The following is a 13,011-nucleotide window of genomic DNA, read 5'->3' as shown; positions in this document are numbered from 1 at the left end:
GCGGTTCCATTCTTTGTATGTCTGTAAAGCAGCAGTGTCTTGTATGTAACTCCATTGGACATTTGCTGGTGACCACACAGTTCCGTTCTCGCACACCCTGACAGTAGTAATCCTGTATAATGGATCCCTCTCTCAAAGCAGGTTTCTCAAATGGCGACACCACAGTAGTCTTGTGCTGTTCTGACCTCACATAATTTTTTTTTTTTTTCCCCACACCATTTGGCTCAGTACATACACTGGTCTTTGTGTGGTACACTCCATAGTTTCCACACAACAGAACAATGGACACACAGACTGCTAAACCTGTGGACACCAACAGCGCCCAATGACTATAATGGGATTCTCAGGTTGCCCATTGCTTCAAAGTGAAACTACCGACGATAAATGTTGGACTTGCAGCACTTTTCAGTATTCAAGAGAAGTTATTTGTTGCTCCATTGTGGTGTTATTTGCTGATGTCAGGGGCTGGAATGGTTCCATATTTAAAGCCCAATTCTTCACCCACGGAGAGTGAGCCATCTTGGATGGAGGACAAACTTGTAAGTGGAACCAACTTGAGAGTCCACTGGGGAGTTTGAGAGGGAAAGTCTCCTTGCCACAAAATGCTATCTGGTTCTGCTAATAGGGCAGCTTAGGACATTCATAGGTAAGAGGATGGTTTTTCCCAGGATGGGTAGGGCATGTCCCATGACAGCAGAGGTGTGCTGTTTGCTTCTGCGGCTTGCCTTCTTACATATTCTGTACTGCCATTATCTACCCCAGTAAAGGGGACTTCAGTGAAGAACAAAGTGTCTGTCCTTCAATGTGCAAGGGTGACTTGGGGTGACCTTCAGGTATTAGTGTTCGGGTGGCAGCTCAGGAGCTCAGACTGGGCATGGTGGTTGTAGGGCTGCCATATTGTCACTGATCAGATGCTGCATCTAGCAGTCTAGAGTCAGATGTGAGTTCTTTTTCCCCCCTTAATACTATCTAATTACTGCCATAAGATGCACATTGGCACCCTAATATATAGAGCAGGTCCATGTAAGTGTGCTGCATGATCCTGTAACAGGCAGTGAATCTAGGAGTCACTGTGCTACCAAACCAGTTTGCCTTATAGCCACCTCTAAGGGAGCCTTCACACGATGTAACGCTGCACTCATTCTGATCGTAAAAACACGTTCAGAATGAGCGCGTAAAAAGCAGCTCCCATTGACTTGAATGGGAGTCGGCATACGTGTGCTCCCCATTGAAATCAATAGGAGGCTTTTTTTCCCCCTATGCTTTCAATGTATTACGCGCGTATCACATTGAAAGAGTAGGGAAAAAAGGCTCCCATTGATTTCAATGGGGAGCACACGTATGCCGACTCCCATTCAAGTCAATGGGAGCTGCTTTTTACGCGCTCATTCTGAACGTGTTTTTGCGATCAGAATGAACGCAGTGTTACATCGTGTGAAGGCTCCCTAAGGGTGTTTTTTCAAGCAGACTTTGATCTGATCTTTGCTGTGATGAGTCTGCTAGGTCGCTACCTCATGAGGCAGTCCGGTTTAGTAGTAACTGTCTGTGTGGGTCTGGACTACGGTACAGTGTGCCACAGAAACCAATAAAAATGCTAAAATCTAAGTGGACACAATACAGGCTGAAAGCTGACAGGAATAGAGAGCATATGGATAATAGAAATCAGGTGTCAACCAGGAATCCAGGGCAGGACATAGGATAGGTAGCAGAAGCCCAAAGGCCACAGAGCAGAAACAGAAGCCATAAGAGGAGCATAAGGACAAGTCATAGACCAAACACATAACAGAAACCATAGGCCGAGTAGATAACACAAACAGCACCCATAGGCCAACATGACCATAAGGTAACAAGTAGCAGAAACAGAAGCCTTAGCCCAACAGGAAAAGAACAACGTACTTGCCTAAAACAGACAAAGACTCTGGAATAAAACGGCAGATCAGCATGCCTGCAACAGATCATGAACAGGTAAGAAAACTTATTTCTCAGTAACCATGGGGCAAAAGAAGTAGAATTACTTACATATAGACACACAGGGATTGGCAGGAGGACGTAAGCATGTGAGTACACAAATTGTTAAAGAGATTGGAGCATCCCTAGAGGTAGCCAGTCAGCTAGGTCTGCAGAGAAAGGCAGTATGCTGACCCAGCGCTGTGGCTTACACTAAAAGCTATACAACCATACAATATAATGCTTGTTTCCCACACAATATCTAGGTGTGCCAGCCCTACACTTAGGGTATTATGCCAATATAATATACATTACATTCAGTAGCAGTATAGTCATTACTATGGTATACATATATACATGGTTGTAACATAACATGGGAAACAAACATAGTAACAGGCTTGAGATGAAGGGGAACATTGACTGTCAGCATCGGGATTCAACCCTCGTAGAAACTTACCGTGAGCTACACCCAAACAGCTTATCTGAACTCCTACAATGCAGTGGGACAGTTCGGCTTTACTTAGCTGGCTTTCTCTTCTGACTCCCCCATACACCCGCACACTTAGCTCAGCTGAGCATCCATGTTTTCTGAATGGGAAGATGGAAATACGCTGCGCCAGATTGTCTTCCGTGAGAACAAAGACATGGGATATGTTGAAATCCAAAAGCCTAGTCCATCCCTAACTCTGCTATAGGTGGAGACATTGATCTACTATGTATGGCAGGCGATGCCAAACTCATTTTAGCCAATAAGCCTTATATAAAGTGGGTCTGATTTGGGGTCTTTATGGACCATATCTGGGGTCCGTAGGGGGTTTGATTTATGGTCTTTTGTAAGGAGGATTTGAATTGAGATCTGTATTTATTTATGGGGTTCAGAGTCTTGATCGGTTTAGGGGCCATGGGAAGTTTCTATGTTGGGTCTGAAGGAATAAGTATTTATGGATGGATAACAAAATAATCGCATTGTAGCCACTATTTGACTATGTTAATTTCCAATGCTGTAGGGTGGGGACATGGCCCATTAAATGGGCAGAAATAAACTATATAAAAACACAGTGGTTTGGAGGTGACCACTTTCATATGAAGCTTCCCGGAGCTGGTTGATTTCAATGCCAATGGTTAATATCATTTTCAAAGGAAATTCCAAGTTATTGCAACCTCAAACCATTCATGTTCCCTTCACCCTTGGAATCAGAGGGAACCTTCTGACGGTTCTTAAAGGAAATGTGTCACCAAAAAAACCTATTTTTTAAACCAAGTTTTTAATGTAAAACATATTTTTGTCAATGTTCTTTTTACATTTTCCATGTCACTGTCTATATTTTAAGAACACAGTACATCCCAATATTTTTACTCTGACCACTAAATATACTAATAGACTGAAATGCCAATTCTATAGGGGTTTTCAGTAGACATATTTATACTACAGACAGGATTACAACAGAACATAACACTACTGTAGATAAAACCACTGGCCCATTATTGCACCCACTACTGAGAATGTCACACCTCATCTACTCCCTTTCCCTGCACAGAGCATGCATATAACACTTTCCAGGTGACCTCAACATGGTGGCTCACACCTGCACCTGCGTTTCGGGAGTCTGTTATGAATTTATGTTCATATACTATATTACACTGCTCTTGCAGCAGCTTATCTCACTAATTGCACTTTGCTGATAACAGACCTGCCTTTATTTCTCTATGTAAACACACAGATACCACTGAGCCCACTGCATAGTTTCTGATCTGCTTCAGGCAGTGTTCTCACAAACCTCTTTAATCCAAATTGGCAGTTTGCCCATTCTAATACAATAAGAGCTATGAAGGTAGCCAGAAGTCACAGACTTCTCCTCAAGCGGAGTTCAGGGGGATCAACACCAACAACACACTCATTATATGGCGTCCAAGCGAGCTGCTGAGATGCTGGAACAATCACAGGCACAACGCGAGGAACAAGTTCAGCGGCAGGCCAGCTTGACAGCTGCTGAAACACCGAAGCAGGTGGATCATTGACCCCAACAAAACGCTTATTATATGACATCCCAGCGAGCTGCTGAGATGCTGGAACAATCATGGACACGGCGCGAACAATGAGTTCAGCGGCAGACCAGCTTGACAGCTGCTGAAACGCCAGAGTAGGCAGATCATAAATGCCAACAACACGCTCATTATATGATTATATGGTGTCCCAGCCAGCTGCTGAGATGCCGGAACAATCACAGGCATGGCGCAAGCAATGAGTTCAGCAGCAGGACAGCTTGAGAGCTGCCGAAACACCGGAGCAGGAGAACCATCGATGGCAGTAATTTGCTGAATATAAGCAAATCATCGACGTCAACAACACGAAGATGAAGTTGCGGGTAGAGGCTAGTAAATAAATAGAAGTGTCAATCCATTCCTTCTCAGTCTCCTCTTTCTGTCCTGTCTCTTAGATGTTTCTGTATAGACTGCCACTCTGTACGATTATTATTACAACATTTTATGGCCATTTTTAAATGTTCACTAATGGGTTGTATCAACAAGAGACAGATGAAGAGATAAAAGAGAACATGACAGCTACACAAGTCACCCTGCAGGAAAATGCAGCCAGTCTTCTCAGTTGGGGATACAGTAAAAATGAAGAATTCCAGAGCCTCAGTGATAAAAAAATTACTGCACAAGCAGAACTGCAATATTATTCTACAGGAAGAAGTCAAACTGAAAGAATTCTTGAGTTTTCCATCCTTGATGTCGTTTTTTTCTTACCCTGGGTCAGATGGAGGGGGATCTGATGCTGACATGAGCCTGCTGGGGGACAAGAGGAAGGGGGTAATGGGGGCTAGGTTCAGATCAGGGTTAGCCAAATAGTGGATAAATTAGGCAGGACAAACAGACAGCTCACCTCTCCATGAACTCTTTACCCAGCTAACCTGCTCCTCACCCGGCCCAGCACAGGTGGAGTGCAACCAGTGCACAAGGCAAGCCCCACTCCTCCAGCCTCCTTGAGCATTCACAAAATGTACTTTCCTCTGGGAGAAAATTGCTCTTGGCCTCATTAACATCTTCCCAGGAACTGCCTGAAATATCTACTGTCCGGAGAATGCAGAAATCACCCAGGGAAAAGTGAGTCTAAAATGAGAAACGTTAGGAACCACAACCAATGAAGTGTCCAGGATTGGATGGAGATGGAGTTGGCTCTGGAGAGGACCACAATATCCTCCAGCGACATGACACAAGGAACCAGAGTTTCATCAGAAGACAACCTGATATAGAGCTTTGTCTATTGGGTGGTCCTCAGCAATGGGCAGCCATCTATATACACTGACACTAACACTACCAAATATTGAGTTACTCCGCACTCTCCTTTTTTGGGATGGTTGCAGTGTCATCGGCACAAGGTAAATTTGGTTTTCTCATAACGTTTCATTTCATCAAGACTAAAGGCCAAGAGAAAAGTCGGCCAACTCTACCAATTTTGCCACAATCGGTGGAGTTGTCCTGACTCTCAACCAGCAAACAGCAGATGTTGAATCGAAACACCCCCAAACCCTATGCCCTCTCTCCATTGACTAAGCCAGGTGTGTATGGGTATAGACGAGTTGGAAGGAATGGCTGTCAGCCAAACAAGCTTTGACTGACAGCTACTGAAGGTGTATGATATCACCAAGTCCTCTTCACTTTGAGGGTGGCCACATGAGTCATTGCCAATCATTGAGGACGGATGCGGGGGAGGAAAGAGGCTCCTGGCACTGTAGACCGAGATATCTGCCCACATTTGTGCTATGGCAGCTAATACAATATGATCCTAGTGACAGCAGACGGGTCTCGTCAGAACTGGGATTATGTAAGATGTTATTTGATTATACAAAATTATCCTGGCAATTTACAAGTAGGAAAGATGCCCAGTGCTGAATTCCTGCAGATTATGAAGGTACAATTTATGACTTGGCAATAGCAAGAGAATTCATACCAGGATAGTCATTTTCTTAAAAAATTTCCAGAACTAATGTTGGGTCAGCCAGCGGGGCAGAATTATAAACTTTCAATGACCTGTGATATTGATCTGGTTATGGCTACATTATCGCTATTAGTTTGATTCCTGTTATCCATACTTTATATTGCTCAAATAAATCAAATGTAATAATTGTTCATTAGTCATAATTGGTCAATAATATATAACTTTACAACACGCTGAAATTATCCGACCGTATTGTGTATACAGCTCCTATGCAGATTCATGTCCGTGACAAACCCCCTCAGTCTAGTGAAAGTACATTAGCGAGAAGTAGGCTACAGATGGACAGGAATATACTGTAGGTCTGAATAGAGTACATACAATCCAGAGAGACGTCTCTTGATCCCCACTGCTTTTAGCAAAATAATTTGTTTCGGGAATTTTTGAAATGAACAAATCAGCCAAAAAAAATTGCTGTGCTAGTGTCTTGTAGACAGGCTGTTGTGCTTTTATTGAGTTGTATTTCTGTCATATAACCCAATGGAGGCTGAAATAGAAAACGGTGCTAAAATATTTTCGCCTCCATTGTCTTACGTGACCCGTATGACTTTATAAGAGGAAGTTTCACAGTTTTTTTAATTTTTTTATTTTGGACAATCTTATATGGATAGATAAGGACACGAGGTACATTGGGCCAAACCCAGGAGAGGATTTAGGAGAAGGGAGAAGTATAAGAAGCACTTATTTTACATTCTTTATTCCTTTTGAAGACACTTCTCACTTTGGATGTTGGCTCCTGGTAGTACACTGGGGTAAGAGCCCATGTGGAGGCCAGGAACAAGAGGTCTCCCTTGCTTCGGCGGGGAGACCATTGGTGCCCTGACCCTTCCGGTGCCTTTTGGTTAGGAGGGTTGGGGTTTTGTTCGGGTGCTCCTCTATTCTTACAGAGGGCTTATGATAAACACAGCCATCCACACTTTTTTTTAGTGTGGTACATCCCCATTTTCTTTGGATGAAAGAGCACAATCTCAGGAAAAACAAAAATCTGTTCTTATCATTGGATAGTACTTACCTCCACCAGTGGGACTGGTCACCCCTCAGAAGGGAGGGAAAAGAGTGTCAGTGATGGAGGGCAGAGAACACACAGGGGTATGGAAGGGGCCACCGGCTCAAAGCCACTAGGTTCATGAGCCTGAAGGCTCCAGGTGCCGAATTTTTATAGAGCGGAGAGATGACTGAGCTGTGTCACACGGCTCCCAATTATTTATTTTTTTTTGTATATTCACCTTTGTTTGTTACATTTTTGTCACAGGACTGAGGAATGTGGTTGCGCTTTTGGGACCTTCCTGAGGTCTAGGGGGAGGAGTTTTGTGGCCATTAGGTTCTCTCCTCCCCTGCTACCCATTCCCCCTCTGCTTTTGTAGAGGTGGGTATTGTGCTGGCTACTGGGTGAACACTGGGGTGAGAGCCTGGAGCAAGACATGTCTCCCTTGCTTCAGTGTGGGGCGGCCATTTGTGCCATGACCCTTTTAGGGCCTTTTGGCTCCGAGGGTTGGTGACCCTTCTTCTATTTTCAGAACGTTTGCCTTGTATATATATATATTTTTTTACGTGGCACATCCCCACTTTTCTGGGTGAAAGAAGGCATGACCTCGGTCCTTCATAAAAATAAAAAGTCTCTTTGACTTTGCTGGGACTGTAAAACATAGTGTTTTTTCTGTACAACGTGGCCTTAGCCTAAAGGAGTTTTAGATACAGGATTTAGATACCGATGATTTATCCATCGGCTAGGTCAACAATATGAGATTGTGGGGGTCTGATATGTGTCACTCCCACCGGTTTGCTGATATCAGGAGGCACAGCCACCAAAGCTGGCAAAGTTTACGGAGCTGGAAGTAAAGAAGTTATAGTCTGAGTCTAAACTGAGTACAAATCAATATGGCTGACATGAAGTCTTCCAAAGGGGTTGTAGCTAGCTAGCCAAGAGGGATAATGCTTAGGAGCTTACTACATGCTACTTATGTGTCCAATAAGAACACAAGATGCACATAGCACCCTCAAGTGGTGGCTGAAGGTAGTAAGAAATTTAGAATCTATAATAATGCAGAGGATTTGGACTTCTGGATCAGAAAAATAACATCTTCCACACAAACAAATATATGAAGATATACAGCTCAAAATGTTGGGCCTACAAAAAAGACATGTGGAGATGTATTTCAAGAATACATTAAGCAGAAAAATTAAGATATTATGGAAAAAATACTACAAAAATATCTATATAATTAATTCTATATAGGATATAGAAACACAGAGCATCAAAAATTCTCATTAAATACAGAACATGTGCACGTGTAAAATGGTAATAACACAAAGCAGATAACAATCTGCTACACCCAGGTTTGGGTTACATTTGATTTGACTTGGCGTGCACATGCAATTTACTATGAGTCAAAGTAATCTTTGTTCCCACTATTTGGCACCGTATCTCAGTCCAGAATCATCCAGAGTCAGGAGGGAAAATATCACTGTGTAAGACAAAAAATGTATTGTAGCTCCAAACAGGCAATGATACTAAGTACAATGATTAAATGAGTCAAGATGTTCCCGGTAGACATGGCAGCAGATGTTACACAACAATTAGGGGTACGCCACACAATGGGAATTGGGGAGTACCTGAATTATAGGTGTTATGCATTGACAAGTGGTGAGCTTATGAGAGTACATGCACCCCATAGACTAAAATGGGGTCCTTATGTATTCTGCGCGCTGTCCGCATGACTCATACGGACACTGCATGGAAAACACACGGACCCCATTCTAGTCTATGGGGTCCGTGTGCGTTCATTGCTTACCAGTTGTCAATGCGATTGGTATTCCGTTCGGGCGTCCCCAAGCGGACTCCCCGAGTGCAATACTGAATACAGATGTGAACCGGGCCTAAGAGAAGTCATTCTCTGTGTACAATGTATCTTGACTCTAAATAAGAATAAAGTGTGAAAGTGCCATCTTGTCCATGGGCGGTGTCTGATATTAAAGTGAATAGTCTGACCTGAGTTGCAGTACCATGTAAAGACTATAGAGAGGTGTGGCACAATCACATAGACTATCCTGCCTACCAAAAGTAGTAGTCTCCATGGTAAAAGACTACAAACACTATGTAGTAGTCTGATCTTACAGTCATGCTTTCTTCCATCATTCTGATACCTTTTAGTAATCTATTGAATATATCATAGCATAAAATTATCAAGAGATGGAAGAAAGTATGAATTCACGATAAGATTATACAGATTTCTAGGTTGTTAGCATGGAAATACACAATGCTGGGTTCACATCACATTTGGAGACTTCATCCGAAAATTGCCAGATGAAAGTGCTGCAATTCCGACTTTTTCGTCCGGCAGTTTCAGTTTACAAGAAGAGTCACCTGATGGATCCCATTATAGTCAGTGGGGTCCATTGGGCACCTTTGACGTTTGCTATTTTAAAGGTGTACTGTGCAAGCGGCCACAAGAAAATGGCCGCAGGCATGGCAGAGGAAGAAGAGGCCGTTGCTGGAGAGTTCTCTCGCAGCACTGGGGACGCCCCCAGTGCTGTTTGAGCGCTGGGGACCGCCCCCAGTGCTGCAAGAAAACTCATTTGCATACCGATGAAAACAGGGATATCTACGGAATGGCGATGCGGAGAAGACATCTAAAGGTAGGAGAAGAATAACCTTTCTAAAGGCTACTCCTACGTGCTAGCGAGAAAAAATGCAGTTTTAATGATTGAATCCCTTTAAAAACAAGAAAAACCTAAAAAAAAAAAAAATTTAACTTGTACATGTGATTGTTTTATTGCTTACCTAATATCCGGAACAGCTCATAGCTTGTTATCCCTGTCACCTGTTTGCTGAAAGGCAGCTTAATAGTCCCTGCCTCTGGCTGTTCTAGAGGCCACGACCATGTTATGAGGGGTCAATGAAGTAAGAAAGAGAGCCCCTTCCTCTGAAACCATTTAGATGCATTTTAGAACATTTACATGTAAGCACCCACTGCACCCAAAAGGCTGGGATGTAAAGATGTGTCCTAAAAAGGCGCATGGGGAGGATTTTTTCCCATTACTTAAAGGGTTTGTGGGGTGCTAAGGACACTTATCCCCTATCCACAAGCAGTCAGGGCCCTGGCGATAAGGAGAACAGGGGACCGAAAGTCCCCCTAAAGCCCCCTTGTGAGTGGAGAGCTTGAGTGACTGGTGCTCCATTCACTGCTATGGAGGTGTCTAAAATGTATTCTTTGGCAGCGCCCACAGCCCCATAATAGCTAATGGAGCACCAGTCGTGCTGGCAGGCTTTAGGAGGATTTTTGGTCCCTCTTTCTCCTGACCCTGTGGTTAGGCCTCAAGTTATCTCCTGTCATGTGGATAAGGAATAAGGGTCCTTAATGGCTCGACCTCTTTAATTTTAGATGCAATTAGACAAAAAATAAATTTGGTTGTAAAGGTGGTTATTTATGGCATATATATCAGCCAGATCGTGTAAGGGAGCCTGCACACGGAGTTACACTCCGCTCATTCTGAACGTAAAACTTGTTCAGAATGAGCGCATAAAAACCAGATCCCATTGAAAGCAATAGGGAAAAAACCCTCCCATTGATTTCGATGGGTAGCGCAGTATGCCGGCACCCATAGAAATCAGTGGGATCTGGTTTTTACGCGCTCATTCTGAACGAGTTTTACGTTCAGAATGAGTGGAGCGTAACTCCGTGTGCAGGCCCCTGTACATGGGATTTTTCTTGCAAATAGGGTGCCTAATCTGCATTACGCACTTCATTGGGACTATGCACCCTGCCAAATTTTAGCAATCTCAGCATTCTGCACCTCTGAATTTCTGGGTTTTCATGAGGTATCCCAATAAAACTATGATCTGTCCTAAGCAGATTCTACAAGTGTCTATTCGTATTCTTTACAAATCAAGATTGTCCGAGTATAAATTCCAATCGAAACAGCTGACTGCAATCCAAAAATTCTCCATCACTTCAAAAATGTTCATTTAATTCACATAAATCAAGAAAAGAATTTCATTTTATTAAAACCCATAGTCGGCAGAATAAAGTGGATGTATATCATAACTGCACAAAGACGTTGTCGGGCGATCTATAAATTACCAACCTTAAAGTGGGCATATATCAAAAACTAAAAAGGGGAAGGTGTCCCGGTGCGCCGCCGTATATTTCAATGAATCCAATTTGTTTTAATTTATTTGTTTTAATATCAGCTACTTTTTGTATTAAATGCTCGATTCTCAAATTTATAGGTATTTGGCGCGCCATAAAAAACCTCGCTGCCATTTGCCGCTTGTGCAAATCACAAAAATGCCACCGCTGCTGCCTCATCTGCTGCTGTGAACCTCATAGACAAGAGCGGGAATTTATGGCCTTCCTGGGTAATACTTCACCTATATATTCAGTAACAGGATTGCAGCAATTAAAGGCCTCGAGTAACCTCGCCGGTTATTTATGATCACTTTCCAAAGCCTCGGAAAATGAACTTTAGGAACTTCTGTGCTCATGGCGCGATGGTGAACAGTGAGAAAGTCCAGCGTTCAGCAAATCCATTGTATTGTGATGACAGGAAGATTCTGTTACACCACACTTCAGCTGCCAGCTTGCTGCAGGCACTCAATTCATCATGGTGGGCTGTTGGATCACAAGCCAGTGAAACTCAGCCTGGCGTGTTATTTTAGTCTTAGAGGACTGTGAGATAAACGGGGCATGAACCGGCCCCCTGGCAGGGTGTCGACCCCTGGCGCCCTCATTAAAGTGTCAATCAAAAAGAGTAATGAAACAGAGGGAAAGAATCCCAGCTCTGTGAACTTCCATTGTTTTCAAACTGTGAGACTTTTACAAGCCAAAATCTAAACAGCTTTTCTCAGAGGGTCCCCCCTCCTCTCCCTACAAAAAATTCCATGCCTACTCGAGGTTGTGTCATTAGGACATTCCTCCTGGCTACTTTACAGATAAGAGACTTGTACAGGAGCTCAGGCCAATGGACTTTGGCTCCAAAAGACCCCAAGTCTGGGTAGACTCATACACTATGAGTGGTTGACTCCAGATTCTCTAAGATGGTACAATGTGAGACCCGATTGTGGCAACATTCTAGCTGAAAGTGACTCTACTAAGGGCTCCTTCACAAGTGGCAAGAGGGGGAGAATTTTGATGTGGAATCCACCTCAAAATGCGCCCCCTCACAATAGAGTTCTATGTAGACCGCTAACGTTCTTTTTTCTGCTAGCGGTTTGTTCCTGCTCGCAGAAAAAAAGCCGCAATGGGATGCCAGTGCCAGCGCCATCCCGTCTCGGCAGCCACGACAGAATGTGTTCACGCAGAACCCCGTGTGAACTAGGCCTAACAGTCTATAGATATACTTTGTCAACCAGAATCAGCCGCTGTCTTCAATCTGGCATATTTTAAGACTGACTAGTCTAGGTTTACATAAACTGTTAGTAAATGTGGCCCAGAGTCAGTCACAGCTGTCTTCCTGTGGTTGATAGTGCAGGAAGAGATAGTGTGGCACACTGCTCTGTAACTGGGCCCATGTTGTAACCCCAGAAGAAGGCGTACTTGCTGGCTAGAGACTAGACTGGAAACCAAGTAATACATAAGCCAGGGTCAAAAATAAGGCAAGTGCGAGAATAGCCTAAACAAACACAGAGGAATAACAGAAGTCCAGGCCATGGTCAAGTCCAGGAGGTCACAGATGAAGACAAATCAGCAAGAGAGGAAATAACAGGGAAAGCAAACCAGGGAATCTTCAGATAACAGGGAAATGAACTGGGAATAAGGAGTCTAGAAAAAGGAATCACAGGTACCTGAGTAAGGAATGTGTTAGATTAAAAATCCCTGCCTCAGCCCTGGTTTGGATGCTAAAGTAGAACCCTAATTGGCTCTAACCTCTGACTGGTTGAACAGAACCAGCCAAAGTTTGATTAGTAAGCATAGCAACCATAAAACTATAGCAATGTGGCATATGCAGTTGCCATACAGAATCCTCCCAGAGAATGACAACTGCTAGATGAAGGAGGAGCATGGATATTTTGATTCTTGACAACCTGTCAGTTGACTGATTTGGTCAAGGTATCTCTGCCTGAA

Source organism: Leptodactylus fuscus, chromosome 6 (assembly GCF_031893055.1).
Source record: "Leptodactylus fuscus isolate aLepFus1 chromosome 6, aLepFus1.hap2, whole genome shotgun sequence".
NCBI lineage: Eukaryota > Metazoa > Chordata > Amphibia > Anura > Leptodactylidae > Leptodactylus > Leptodactylus fuscus.
The sequence above is the reverse complement of the archived record's forward strand: the minus strand, read 5'-3'. Positions refer to the sequence as shown.